This window comes from Micrasema longulum, unplaced genomic scaffold (genome assembly GCF_059751315.1).
Source record: "Micrasema longulum isolate JH-2025_06_02 unplaced genomic scaffold, ASM5975131v1 h1tg001434l, whole genome shotgun sequence".
Taxonomy (NCBI): Eukaryota; Metazoa; Arthropoda; class Insecta; order Trichoptera; family Brachycentridae; genus Micrasema; species Micrasema longulum.
The window spans coordinates 115105-129385 of NW_028278620.1; positions in this window are offsets into that span (position 1 = coordinate 115105).

The window sequence follows — 14281 nt, forward strand, 5'->3', positions numbered from 1 at the left end:
ATTGAAAAAGAGAATTACGATTTGGTTGACAAACATTCTAACTCAGGAATCAGAAAATTTGTGAAGGATAGTAATCTAAATATTATGCGATTCCATCGAATCATTTATAAATATGTTATTTTATTTATTTTTTATTTTAATTTAATTTTAACAGCATTTTTTTTTTGGAGCTATTACTGTTTTTCTATTCTTTAATATTATTTGTCGGTCGCGTGATGTAATGGTCTTTGCGCGTTTGCCTACCATGCAAGAGATCTCGGGTTTGATTCCCGACGTGGTTGAAATGAAATGTTTTTTTCAAACAGTGTTTTTGAACTAGAATATTTAACTACGGTCCCTGGACTGGTTTGTAAAGCGTAAACCTAATTATCTTGTCTTCATGTAACAAAAATTATCAAAATACGCTGCGATTGGTGTATCAATAAAATAAAATGAAAAAAATTATAAAATTAAAACCGTTTTTATTTATGGCAATTTGATAACCATATTTGCCGCAACAAATCGATTTCTTAGAACAGGCATTTGCCCATATAGGAACCAAATGCAACATGAGGCATAGAAATATTTCTGGCTTTCCGACCCTTCATATACTAAGCCTACTCCAAGTACAAGCAAAATTTGTCAGAGCGTTTTTTTGTGCCATTTTGTCTTACTTGACTTACACTTTCATACTTGTAATGTTTGTATAAATTTATAAATAAATAAACAACGCGGTTCATTGGGCATCCGCTATTTTTATATGTATTTTTTTGAACGAGTCATGATTTTCGCTCCACGGTGTACCAACGCCTCGCCCACCCCCTCTCGCCTCCCGATCCCCTCTCAGGCCCAGTTTCCCGTTGGCAGGTAGGCCTGCGGCATACCTCCCACTCCCCCTACCCTTTACCCCCTCCCGGTACCTGGCGCACGACAGCTTGCGGCTCCGCGGAGGTACTCGATAACGGTTCATGCGCTAGCTTCCCCAACTGTCGTGCGCTTAGCGTAGACAGCTTGCTGATGGATCCCTTTCAATTACTAATAATCAAAGACCTTGTTTTAAAAACCTCAAATATCAAAAACCATTTTTTTCAGGGGAGTGTTTAACTCTTAAAAGACTGTGATAAATAATCCCTTTGCGCGGTGATGTAACATCGTCTTACCACTTGTAAATGACGGAATATACAGACATTTGAAAAAAAACATGGAGACATACTGTTTAATAAATCTTTTTCTATAATTTATACAAATAAACATATCATTTAGCACTGTTGTGGCAAAATAAATTAAAAATCACAAATACGCCGCTCATATTACGCGTGTGCGTCCCCCATCACTGTCATCAAACGACTGAAGTCTGAATCTGTTTTACCCAACACCGCCACAGAACAGCGTCTCTGTCTTTCTTGTTATGAGTTCTATCTTCGTGCTCTCTCTTATACAGGTGTGTAGTTAAATTAGAGGCCGTTCATTCTTCGCGTAGCAAGGTAAAATATTTTTTGAATTAACATTCAGCATAGTTATACAAATTTTACTTTCCAAATTCGGTGTAAAAATGTATACTAAAGGTTACAAAAAATAAGAATTCATCATTTAAAAAAATAAGAGAGATATATCAAGTCTTGTGTCCCATGTCGACTAGTGTGACACCACAGCCACACAAGAGTTAAACTGAATATTACGGTTTTATTGTGGTTTTTGTATCTTTTAATTGAACAAAATCATCATAAATCAATCGCAATCATCAATTTGAAAATTTTATAAGTACTAGCAGGCTATCACCGACTGTTACGTGCTAGGATATCCGGTCTTTTGGGCCTCGCTTAATCGGCCCTGCGGGCTTCAGTTGATCGCTACTTAGGGCCTTAGTTGATTAATTAGATAAAGGAAAAGGTAGACTTGAGGCTCTACAACAGCTTGGTTCCCATTTTCTAATGTTGAGTTATTTATGGCCCTCGAAATTGAAATATATTTTTTTAAAATAACAAAAATAATAATCAGTCATTCAGAATAATGCTACAAAACCACATAAAATTGACATATATAATATGTTAAATATCCCGGCGGCCTCCGTAGTGTAGAGGTTGAGACGCATGACTCACGCACGGTAGGTTTCGGGTTCGATTCCCGGTGAGGACACAAAAAAAATCTATCGATTTACTGAATTTCATCGAAATTCTACTGATTATTAAACATTTTTTCCATAGATTTTGTTTTTACTATTTTTTCGTCCACAAAATAGGCAATCCACTTATAAATGAATAAACCAAATACTTTCTTTTAATGTTTGCTCAGAAAGCTACTTTTTCAGCCATCAGTTTTTTATTAAATATTACAATTATTTTTTTTTTTTTAATATTACACCACAACAGGTCAGGAGGCCCCATTACAAAAGTTAATTACAGCACAGAATACCCAGGCTTGAGAAAAATCATAACGATATTGAATTTCATATTCTTTTGAGAACAGTCAGCCCCACGAATTCTGGCGGGCGGCAGAAATACGACCGTAGCTCAGCTAGAGATACAATATTGTGAAGCATTCGGGAACAACGTGGATGCAAATAGCCTTAGACCGCTTGGCATGGAGAAGAATGTAGGGGACCTACGTTTAGGACAAGACGTCTACAGGAAGAAATTTAAAAGGTATTATATTAAAGGTCAGTGTTACATTTGCTGTTTTTGGATAATATTTGGACCTTTGTAATTTTTAGTGGAAACCGTTAAGAAATTCTCAGGGCGGCCGCGTTATTATTCGCCTTCTTACGCAGGTTAAAATTTGGTTACAATCAAAAATGTAAGAAAATTGTTTCAAAATAAATTTGAGAAAGAAATGTTAAGACTTAGCCAGAACTTTCTTAGACAAGTGCTAAAATAAGATTAAGATAGGTTCTAATAGCATTGTAACAAATTACTGTTAACGTTTTCAAAATTTTAATTAAATCTATTAGAAAAGATTCCCCCTCCTAGAGAAAATATTACTACACCCCTGTCTAGAGTTCTGGTTTTAATTCATACGCAGAACTGTATGTTTCATTACCGGATATGCAATAATAGCATGTTTAGTAAGTAAAATACGTGTTTTCAAAATATGTAATGGACTTGCAACAGTGTATCCAATAAGCAAAGCAAACAGTGGATTTGGATTTGGTCAGATACCGGATACCAAATATCTGATAAGGCTTTTGGCCAGAGCACGGCGCTCCGTAGTCGCGCTCGAACACCAGGATGTGTGATTTGATGTTCCAACATGTCACTTCTTGATGAAGTCGCTCTAGCTTTGAAACATTTGCAGCAGACTGAGCAGCAGCGTGTACAGAGTAATGTTATTATCCAAAGCAGGTAGTACGTATCTATAAATAAAAACTTATTTGTTTACTGCCAATATATACAGAATTTTTTTTTGTTGATAAACATAAGTAAATGCTTTGACAAGATTCTGTCACTGATTTATCACTTACAAATGCCTACAGAAGAGCACAAGACCTTTCCAGATGGAGGGAGACTGTCCACAGATGAGCCATACCTGGAGTCAGGCGTAATCACCATCCTCAGACATGAGGCATGGATTTTTAGTTTGAAATTTATGACAGATCATCTTACCTTAATGTAACAACGATCAAGATACGCTACGATTGGTGTACCAATGCAGTGCCCTATGCACCATTAGGTGCGGAAAGGGAATGATGATGACGATGATCGAGTTATTCGCGCAAACGAAACTTGTCGATTTTTTAAAAATGGGGCCTATTTTTGGAATGAGTTTAAAAGTTGTGAAAGCTTTGGACAAGAAACGAATTAATACAGTAAGGTCAAACAAAATTATGTATTAAAAAAATATCTGCCCACCGTTTTTTATGAACAGTACCCCATATTTCCCCATACTGATTATGATTCCGCCTATATACCGCTTCTCAAAAGGACCGTAATTCGGATCATTTTTACATTGAATGTATTATTATAATTTCGATACATAATTCATTATCTACATAACAGTTAAAATATTAAATCATCGCTGCAACTGTGCCGAAAATTATACCCAACTTTTATCATTGCAATTATTAATTTAATTTGTACTTTAAAACCTATACGATAAACACCTAAACCTTTAGTTATCATATCATTTCATTTATTTATTCAGATATTTAGAACATTACAGAAAAAAGACCCAATTTATCTAAATACAATAATAGATCACAAATTACAGTAGATAGTTATGTTATTAAAATAATATAACAAAATGTAAAAAGAAAAATTATAAGTTAGAAAGTGCTTTCCTAAAGGCCCACTGTCGTGAAATATGTCGACATCCGAGGCGACGCGATTAAGTAGCAAGATTGCTCTACCAACCAACAGGTTGGTTCTGCATCGTGGTAGGTAAAACAATCGATGCTGTCTTTGTCGAAGATAGTTATCAGGTACGAACAGACCTACATCCATTAGAATTTCTGAGTTATGTATGCGACCACCAATCACCTGGAAAAAGTGAACACTCAAATGAACGTCCTTCCTCCTCCATAATGACTGATAGCCTAGCATCCCCAGTAAAAAGTCGGTTGGGAAGAGCCAAGGATAGTATCCACTTTCTTTTAGGTACAGATAGCGCAGAATTTTTTTCTGCACTCTCTCCACCATCAAAGAGTATCGAGTCTCATGTGGCGACCAAATAATGGAACTAAACTCCAAACGACTTCCGAGCATGAATTATGCCATACCCAAAACCCGTACGACTTTTGATCAGAGACATCTCTCATTTATCCCACCGAGAGTGTTCAATATTTTGGAAGAACGTATTAAGCTCTCAAGGACAAAAATTATTTTCAAGAAAGGAGTTAAGGACTGGATTTTCCTTAGTGGCAGGGATTTGAGTAGGAAACCCCTTGATGATTTTCCGAATGCTTGAGTTTACGGTTTACCATATTGATGTGCCATATAAAATATGTTATTTTTTATATTTCTTATCCTTAATTTGCGGTGATATACTCATGTGTCTGTCATATAATTACTTATCCCATCTCAACACAGGACTTTTAGTCCCATAAAGTTGGGACTTATTGTCTCAAATAATGTACAATAAACTTAAGTATGTTAATAAATAAATAAATATCTTGTTACATATATCAAATTCATTTAAGAAAAAAAATTACATTTTTATTTATTTAAATTTCAAAAATGAAATGAAAAACGGAAAAAAAATATCCGTTAATAAGAGTGAAAAGACGCTATCCTCTCTGAACTTTCTTTCAGTAACATGAAAGATGTTGATATCCGAAGAGATACGGTTGGTTTTACTCCTAAAATACTATGGTAAATAATTCCTTTGCGTGCGGTGATGTAACATCGTGTTACCACAAGCAAATAACGGAATATTGTAAAGTTCAGACATTAAAAAAAAACATGAAGACATTCTGGTTAATGACGTTTTTCATAATTTATAAAAATACACGTGTAATTTAGCGCTGCTATTGCAAAATAAACTAAAAATCATAAATACGCCTGTCAATCTACATGCGTGCGTCTCCATCGCTGTCAATAACCGAATGAATCTGTTTCACACAAACACCGGCTACAGAACAACGTCTCTGTCTTCCTTGTTATGAGTTCTATCTCCGTGCTCACTCTTACACAGATTTATGGTTGCATTGGCGTAACATTCGTTCTTCGCGTATCAAAGATGAATATTTTTTGTATTAAAATCCAGCATAACTATTCTTACATATTTATAAATAAACACAATTTACTTTTTAAATCCATTGTAAAAATTTTCATTTGAAGATTACAAAAATACAGCTTCACTGTTTAACAAATTTGTTTTTTTCCTTATTCCCTTTCCGCACCTAATGGTACATAGGGCACTGTTTTGGTACACCAATTGTAGCGTATCTTGATCGTTGTTACATTAAGGTAAGATGATCTGTCTCACGCTTCAGACCCCAGTCAAGGAACTATAAAATATTCGAGTGTTAAAACACCATTTTCAAATAAATATTTCAATTCAATTCAATTCAATTTAATTCAATTCACTTTTTAAAATATAACATGTACATTACAAACATATATTCAATACGTTCATATTTTAAAACAGAAAAAAATACATGAAAGAGACTCATGTCAAAGTAGTAGAAGAATCCTGCTCCGGAAAACCTCTTCGGATACATGGAACAGATCAATATCCAGAGCGATGGTGTTCAGCATAGCGGTAGCCCTTCCCAACAAGCATAACCACAGGCAAGTTGGTCCTGTATATCGGAATATGAAACAATCAATGCTGACGCTGTCTTAGGTAATTATCAGGAACATACAAACCAATGCTCATCATAATCTCAGAATTATCGATCACACCGCGTAACAATCATACATAAACCATGTCGGGAATCGAGCCTGAGACCTCTTGTATGTAAGGGAAACGCGCTGACCACTACACCACGAGGTCGACAAAAAATAAGAGAGATATATCAAGTCTTGCATCGTATGTATACTAGCGTGACATCACAGCCACGCAAGAGTTAAGACATTGCTCTTCCTACTGAAATTACCATTGACAGGCTGGTTCTGCCAGCAGGAAGATAAAACAAGCGATGTCTTGGGTCATTAGGCATGTACAGAAAAATACTTTCCATTACACCTAAGTTGATCGTAATGCCACGAATGAAGCGGAAAAAATACGTAAGCATATAATATGCATTTCTTCTTTTCTCCAAACTACTGTAGCGAAGCATTCCTAGTATAAAGTCTACCACGGATAGTGTCTGTCTTTTTCTTAGACATTTATTCTAAATCATCTCCTACATGACATAATACTTCAATTCAAAGGGCGTGTACTTAATAATATGCACAATGCAGTTGCATGTGCTTAGCAGTTATTAGTTATAGTCATCATACTCGATAGTGCATAAAGCGCAACATTTTTTCTTTTCTTTTTCTTTTCTTTTCCTTTTTTTTTCTTCCTTTTCCTTTTCCTTTTCCTTTTCCTTTTCCTTTTCCTTTTCCTTTTCCTTTTCCTTTTCCTTTTCCTTTTCCTTTCCTTTTCCTTTTCCTTTTCCTTTTCCTTTTCCTTTTCCTTTTCCTTTTCCTTTTCCTTTTCCTTTTCCTTTTTCCTTTTCCTTTTCCTTTTCCTTTTCCTTTTCCTTTTCCTTTTCCTTTTCCTTTTCCTTTTCCTTTTCCTTTTCCTTTTCCTTTTCCTTTTCCTTTTCCTTTTCCTTTTCCTTTTCCTTTTCCTTTTCCTTTTCCTAAAGTAATTATCAGGAACGTACAAACCAATGCTTCTTATCTCAGGATTATCGACCATACCGCGTAACAACCGATAATAATGTGTAGTCAAATACACATTTCTTCTTGTCTCTAAACTGTTGTAGCCAAAAACTTCTTTTGGATTTTCTCTATCATAAGAGAGTACGTCAGTTCATGTGGCCTCCAAATCATCTAGCCACTCTCAAGTCTACTTCGCACCAAGGAGTTGTAAAGAGTTCTCAGTACGCGGGTATTTTCAAAAACCCTGGCAGTACGCAGAACGAATTCTAACATCTTAAATGCATTACCACTGATTGTCTGTATGTGTTCATGGAATGTCAGGGTGCTCACAAATCTAAAGCCTAGATCGGGTTGGATCGGGTCGAGATAATACCCGCACTCTCTCATGTATAGATATTTTATTTATTTATTTTATTTCCTATCTTTATCAGGGACCAGAAAGTACATGAAGTTCTCAGCAAGATATTTTCGTGTACAAGGGTTGTGAAGAATGTTATAAAGTGGCTAATGAGTAATTTGAGTAATAATCGCTACAGTATGGCGGCACTGATGGTGTATGGTGTTATGTATTGCGTGTAAATAGGTGAACGGATATGAATAATTACATCATGTTTGCCAACGGCAGGTACCGTTGATTTTTCTTTCACCTCTATTCAACGTTAAAATAAATAATCACACTCGTCAGGCAAACGTTGTGTATGTAATATTATAAAAAACCGCATTGCTACGAACCGCCCGGGTATTAGTTATCACTGTTCATTTTGTAATATTTTTCACATTAAAAAATGCAGTATATTGTTCATGGAAATGCAAATAAATTATGCTCTGAAATTTAAATACTTGTGAATTAAATTAAATTAATTAAATTAAATTAATTTAATCAAATTAGTTAAATTAATTAAATTTATTCAAATTAATTATAAATTAATTCAATTATTAAATTATGTATAAATTAATTAAATAAATTCAATTAATGTAATTAATTATAAAATATTTTAATTAATAATAATAAAATCAAATGAATTAAATTAATTACATCAATTAAATTAAATGATTAAATTAAATTGATTAAATATACCACTGTGATTTTTTACACATGCCTAAGAGCTGAAAATCTCATAGGCTACTTTTCATACCGAAAAAAAATATCTCTCCCTCGCGAAAATTCTAAGTTGAAAAGGAATTCTTGAAAAAAAAATCTTAGAGGAATAGTGAATTAATATTCAAACAGAATAACGATTCTACGTCGTCATAGACTAACGGGTCGTCGTTTTTTCTGCATAACGTTTTTGGCGTTGGTCCGTTTATTTCCAAAAGAAGAATACAAGAGGACACAACAAAACAAAAATACAACAAATTAGTCAATAATGTATTCTACTTGTTCTCATTATTGTTTTCTCTATTATTCTCTCGAGTGAACGCGAACAGAAGGGGTCTCGAAAATGCCCACTTTCGTCTTTTTGTCATTATATTTGGAAGGCATACAATCAAATAAAATAATGTTTGTAACGTAAAAGCAAATACAATATCTTTTAGAGCAGAAATTTTTCTTTCGAATGGCGTATAACCTGTACCATTTTTTTATACTTGCGGTGCTCATTTTGAAATTTAGGAAAAAAGACACAGCTTATGTTAAGACGTGACTTATAATATTAGTTATTTTCCGTACCTATATAAAAAAACAATGAAATACTTTTACAACATCTTAAAATAACACAAAATCAAACACCGTGTTTGTCGTGGTTAGGATAGGGGTTTTTTAGCATTAATATTTTTTTTATAAAACTTGTGGACCATTAGATGAATACTTTGAATTTCCTGGAGTTTTTTTTGTACTCATTTTTAAATTTGGAAAAAATCGTACACAATGTATGTTAATGTTTTCTGTTAGGATATAAATAATGTTATTATTAGAGCACACAAAAAATATGTTCATATGTGTGAACTTTTTCAAGAATAAAAAAATAACTTATTAAAGAATGCCTTCCAATACATTTCGAAGCGGACTTATAATCCCGAAAGGGTGGTAAAAACAGGGGTAGGTGTGGGAAGGCGAGCCAAATAAACCACATTACAGTATTTTATGTAAAAACTTATGAATTTCGCAGAAAACTTGAAATATTATGAAATAGTTTTATTTATTTATATTTGCGAAAAAAACCACAGTTTTTACATATAATTCAGACAGAAGATAAGGGTAATCGGAACTGAAATTGTAAAAACTGTCAATAATTATTTTCCACCGCTATGTAAGTTATTAATCAAGTGTACACATTAAAATAACACAGTAATTGAATAAAATTAATTTTAAAGTTAAGGAATGTTAGTTATTTAGAAACTGCAAATACACAAACAAACAAACAAACAAACAAACAGACAAACCATCACGCCGTTTCCCCGTAAGGGTAGGCAGAGAGGATAGAACGCCACAACACTCTATCTTTGCATACAGATCTCGCTTTCTCTGCATTCATACATCTTCCCATACACGCGCGCCGATTATTCCGACTTTTGACATGTCCATCTTTCAGTATTTGTTGGATTTGGTCATGCCATGTCTTTCTCGGTCTTCCTCTATTTCTGCATCCATCAACATTCGCATTGTAAATATTCTTAGCCGTTCTCTCGCTGTCCATTCGTTCTACATGTCCAAACCAGCGCAGAGCTCCTTTCTTGATTTTGTCGATAATGCTTGTCTCAGCCTTACATAATGTACGGATCTCAACATTTGTGCATCTATCGTACATAGTTTTACCACACATTCGCCTGAGAGATCGCATTTCGACAGCATTCAGCCTACTTTCATCCCTGTTTTTCCAAGTCCATACTTCGCTCCCATACATCAGGGATGGGACCAGGACTCCGTTGTGAACTGCCAATTTTGCCTCTTGTGAGAAGCATTTATTTGCCAAGGTCGATTTAAGTGCACCGTTCACTCTGTTCCCGGCACTCACCCTTCTTTCAATATCTTTCTCAGTCATTCCATCCCTAGTGAACATACTTCCCAGATACACAAATTCCTCTACTTGTTTTAGTATAACTCCATTCACAGTGATTTCACATTTAGTCATACTTTCATTTCTTTCAAAAACCATCACATTCGATTTATCGACATTCATCAGCAAATCGCTACTCTTGCATACATCGTAGACCTTTGTTTCCAAGAATTGCAGTTCCTCTTTGTTATTAGCAAGGAGTAAAGCATCGTCAGCATACAAAAGACAATTGATTTTAAATCACCCATTTTCGCTCCCATTCAAATACAATATGCAAATATAGTACATTATAATACTAAAGTTTTTTTTTAAGAACAGTAATAATCAATAAGAATAAAATATATATATGTAATAAATAAGTACATTTATTAATATATTTTTTAAATAATAAAATAAAATAACAACTTTGTAATAATATTGAAGAAACATAAACATGAATATACATTTTTAATAACATATTCAGATAATTATACAGGCGTATTATCAACGCCTATAAGTAATCATTTATATTTAGTATAGGAGAGATGAAAAATGTCTGCGTGACCGGAGAGGACAGTATTGTAATAATGACATGCTTTATATAAAAAATAATTATTTCTTGAATTTGTCCTGGGCATCGGCAAATTGAATGTAGCTTGGAGATTTGTAAGTATAACAGCTTGTCCACCACATACCGTACACCGCATCTGAGGACATAAGTCTCCTTGGCGGTGCCCACATACACGGAAAATTTGCTCATTGTCAAACGAGAAAAGCTGCCCAAGGGAGCTCTCTGAAATCTGGTAGCCATAGCATCTTTGTGCTGAAAGAAGATAATCCAGAAGTGAATTCTTCACTGACTGGGATTAAATTGATTGGACATGATCAATTCGCCGAAATGATTACAAAACTTTTTAAAAGCCTTGAAATTCTTTTTGGAAGCCACCAGATCTGTATATCTGACAGCACCTATAACAGGGCCACGGATAGTAGCGAGAAGCTCCATTCGGTAATCATAGAGAAGGGGAAAGGGACAAGACCACAGGATGTGTTCAGAAGATTGGTTAGGATATTCTCAGCAGCACGAAGTGGAGTCAACAATATTAAAAACAAATAATTTTGTAAGTATTGGGCAATCTATGACATTGTTTACAAGTTTAAATTTGAATAATTGATTTGCAATCACTTTTCTGTATTCCAGGGTTTGTAAATACTAAGATTAAATGGTGTGTTTTTTTTTTAGTTAGTTGTATTTATAGTATTTTAGCTGGGGGTTATTCCTGGTACCTCAGGAAATCGCGGATTCATTTCACGCTTGGGCACAGGAAGGTTAAAGTATACAACTTCTTCCATTTTTCATAGGGACAATTAATTAGCACTGTCACTATAAAATGTCATTAAGATGTGAATAATGTAGGTGGGTTGCGCGAATATTTGATTCTTGAATTATTATAAAAAATACATTTGAAGTTAAAAGACTAAATTAATTAATAAATAAATAAAAATGATTGTCAATTCATGTTTCTATTGCCCGCCCGACTTTCCTAGCTTTATTTGAAAAGAATGCACAAATAGCTATAAAGTACGCCATCTCTGATAGGTAATTCAGACACAATGGTATTTTCATTTAATTTAAAACAGGGGCGGATCTAGAAACAGCAATCCTAATATTCACAAAAAAGCAAATGAATGTAATAATTCTTAAAAAAATAAATTGTTATCTAACTTTATGGTTTTTATTATCATACTGTAAACTTGTATTTTTGATAAACTTGATTATTTTTATAAAATATATATAGGATCTTGCATTATTTAAATAAAGAAATTAAGAAGAATTCTTTGAATGTAAAATGTTTTCAAAAATATCAAAATTAAGCTCGTATTACATGGGTTAGAAAATGGTTTTGTAGAAAATTAATTTTGTTACTTGTGACGTTATTTGTGGATACTTTTAATTCGTCAATCTCTTCCTTATATGAAGTAATGTAATCTGACAACTTTAGTGAATCATCTTCTATTTTTTAGACATGATTATTCAGTAATGGAAGAGAATGAAGTAAGGGAAGCAAAGAACCCGATTCTTAAGCTCGCATTAAATGGGTTAGAAAATAATACAAGATCGTGGACAAGATCTTGAGTAGTTTCTTGTACAATCATTCTTATGTCCAATCTTTTTTTTTTTTTATGTATTTACACTCCATATACTTTCACAATAAATAAACACATTAGGGCAAACCTTTCAGTTTGAGAAAATTACAAGTATATGGAGATATTCAAAGGAATTATACAATATCACATAACTTTATCCAAAATTTAAAACAAAACTAATAAAAAAATAACACTATACTATGAAGAGAGGAGAGAAGATGGGAAGGAAAGAAGAAGGAAAAAGTAACAACTCAAATATTTAGATAGTGTGTTTGATGAAAATTTTTCCGGTAAATTAAAGAATAGTTTCCTTACATAATTAACATTCTGAATATTGAAAATAAACTGTAGGTACCTATTTTTATATTTTTAAATTTTTTTTAGGTGTTATATTTTGTCAATTTTTAAAAATTTTCACCTATCTATTTATTTATTCTTTGTTAGTGATTTTGCATTTTTGATTTTTTTAAATATTATTCGGTATACTTGCCAAATACAAGAGCCAGACCCTTTTTTAGAAGTTCAACCTTAAGTGTTGTATTTTTTATTTTATGTATTGTTTTCATGCCAATCATGTTTCTTGCTGCCAAAGTGCAGCGATGCCGTAGTTCGGTTTGGCCTTAACAGAATGACAGGTTTGGGATTTGACCCCAGCTTTAACCCGATTTGTATATTACGTGACAGAATATTCATTTGGTCAAAGCTTACACATGATTTTGAACTATTTTCTGACTCATGTAATACGAGCTTTAGTTTGATAAAAGGCAGTATTATAAATTGAAAGTTCTGTCACGATAAAAAACACCAGTTCCTGGCCACATTCAACTCCGCGCTACCACATTTTCAACTCAATACGTTTTTTTATCAAGGAATTAAAATAAAGGTTTGGTGTCTGTCCGCTCGTCAAATCAACTTTATATGAATCTGATACATAAGCAGTGATAAACAAAGTCAATACGGTTTAAATTGCTTTTGGTACAGACACAACACGCTCTGAATGCCCGGAGTGAGAGATATTTATTTGTTAACCTTACAGTTTTTTGTTATTTTTTAAATTTCCTTATCACAATATTTTTTTTTAACTCATCGTTCCCTTTCCGCACTTAATAGTGCATAGGTCACTGCATTGGTACACAAATCGCAGCGTATCTTGATCATTTTTTTGTTTCATGAAGGTAAGATGATCAGTTTCACGCTTCAGGTACCAGTCCAGGGACCATGAAACATTATTGTGTTAAAAAACCCTTTTAAATAAATATTTCATATTAAACATGTACAAGGCCGACAATAGTCTAATAATAATAGCATTGTATGTTTATATCATATTTAAATAAATTATTCAATAATAAAGTAAACTCTCCAAAATTAATTTTAATGTCCCCTTTCGCGTGACAGAAATAAGTATTTATTCCACCTGCCAGTCTGTAGCACTAACTATGCACAACAATTTTTCCTCTATCGTTCTTGCTTAATCTATAATGCTTTTTTTTTCATCTATTGATATATTTAACATGCCCCTTAATTTATTTAAAAAAAAATTAAGACTCATTCTTTCTGACTGCGATACGCTCCCACTTGCTATTTTATTATACTCACGCTTACAAACACCTGAACACTTACTCTCATAGAAATACACACAAACACACCATTTTGTTTTACCACAATTTAATATGTATGATTTTTATTTAGAAACTTCGCTGGTCTGTCTTTAAACCGTATTTTTTTCCGTTCTCGACTGTTTATTTCTGTAGAATAAATAAATATTTAATTTATGAATTGTTTAATATGTATGATAAACCTAAGGTTAGAATTTTGAAAGTTTTTCTTCGTAATGTTTTTTTCTGATATATTTTTTTTTTAAAATTTAAATCTTAAAGTAGGGCACACATATCATACATATTGTTATGTGTGTTCTAATAATAACATTTCAAA